At 32.7% G+C, this 1,588-nt stretch overlaps 1 long non-coding RNA gene across 1 annotated transcript; it reads right to left on the reverse strand.

Moving 5' to 3' along the window:
• Positions 1-281: 281 nt before the first annotated feature.
• LOC113346181 lies at positions 282-1,247 on the reverse strand. The gene is made up of 3 exons (XR_003358440.1): positions 1,157-1,247; positions 895-949; positions 282-573 (listed from the first exon to the last, which is right to left on the reverse strand). It is a non-coding gene; the product is annotated as an uncharacterized LOC113346181 (long non-coding RNA).
• Between the last annotated feature and the right edge of the window lie 341 nt (positions 1,248-1,588).

Consider the following 1,588-nt stretch of genomic DNA (forward strand, 5'->3'; position numbering starts at 1 on the left):
GCTAAACAAATGACTATGAGGTAAAATAATAAAAGATTTCAAGGCTTCATCAAACATATATAAACAAATAAGGTACAGAATAATCAGATGTAGAAGCCTAGTGAGAGCATTCAACAGAAGAATACAACGGTGTAAGTATGGATTTCTTAGTAATGACTTTGCCACATGATGTCGTGTAATATTGTCATCACCCGAAGCTCATACAGGTATCTAGCCTCTCCATTCCAAATCTTATATGAAACCATTATTCAATCCATTCTATAATCACATATGGAATTGCAGCATCACATATGGATTCATCCATACAATCAATCGATACAATTACAGATGTAAGATGACTGAAATTTAACAAAATAAACTATAGATAACAAGTCTGTCTCTACAATTTGGGATCAAAATTGAGCATGTTTTGCGTTTCTTGTTCAATCAATGTCACCGGACTTCATCATGCGCGTATAGGCAGTGGATACATTTTCTACAAGAATTTAAGAAATAAAAAATTACCTACAACTTGTTCACTCAAATCTTATTATGCTTATCCAACTGTTTTCTTGATTTCCTTATAATGACACCCTGATATAAATGGAACATCTCTAGGAGTTAGTTTACATATCAATGGACCAGAACAAAAACATGACAAGATCAAATGGTGCTAACAGTTGTGGAAACATACAGGAAATCTATACCCCAATGATGTGAAATAGGTATGTTAAAATTCAGATTCAGATTCAAATATTTCAAACTTCAGTGGTAGAAGCACATTGAATGGATTAGTTATACGTGGATGGATTTCTTAATGGTAAGTGGTAACAGAATGCTCAAGATTCTAAAACAATTATTATACTTAAACAATTATTGTACTAATTTCAAGATAAAGAAAGTATATAATTATACCTCATCATATACTTTCTGTTGTGCCTTGGGTTGCTTCAAAGGCTTAGTTTTACACCTAAAAACAAAGAAATTTCCAAATAAGGATGCTTATTAAGAACATCATAGATGAATAGCTGAATTCAAAAAAATTACCTGGCTTTAAAGACATGATTCGATCTATGATTACCAATAACAGATACTAAAATTAGACCCGTTACACAAATTTCAAATAAGATGTTCTTGAGTAAAATACACAATTTTAAATGTTAGGAAGTAGAAGTACCAATTAAGATGCTAGAAAACAAATTCTCCGGCTCTGCACCCACCAATATTTCAAGATTGCATCTACTTGTTCATTTTCTTTGGCCTCAACTGCAGTTCAAACAAGCAAATCAAAAAACAAGTTTGAGCATCATCATAATGAATATCAGAAACCCAACAGACCAAAAATATATATAAATGGAAAAAACTGTTGAAAAGGTACAAAAAACCATCCCATACTAATGCAGACTGATCATGAACTTCCTCGACATAGACCCTCTTCTCTGTTGCCTTTACCTTTCTACAATGAACATAATATCCAGTAACAATACATCCTGATGCAACAACCCTTCTTCGATTATCTAGTAGTTCAACTTTCAAGGAAGGAGGTCCATTGGTTATACTGTCAGCATGATCCAAGCTTTGATCATGTTGATAACCTAAGTGAGAATTG

Source organism: Papaver somniferum, unplaced genomic scaffold (assembly GCF_003573695.1).
Source record: "Papaver somniferum cultivar HN1 unplaced genomic scaffold, ASM357369v1 unplaced-scaffold_9793, whole genome shotgun sequence".
NCBI lineage: Eukaryota > Viridiplantae > Streptophyta > Magnoliopsida > Ranunculales > Papaveraceae > Papaver > Papaver somniferum.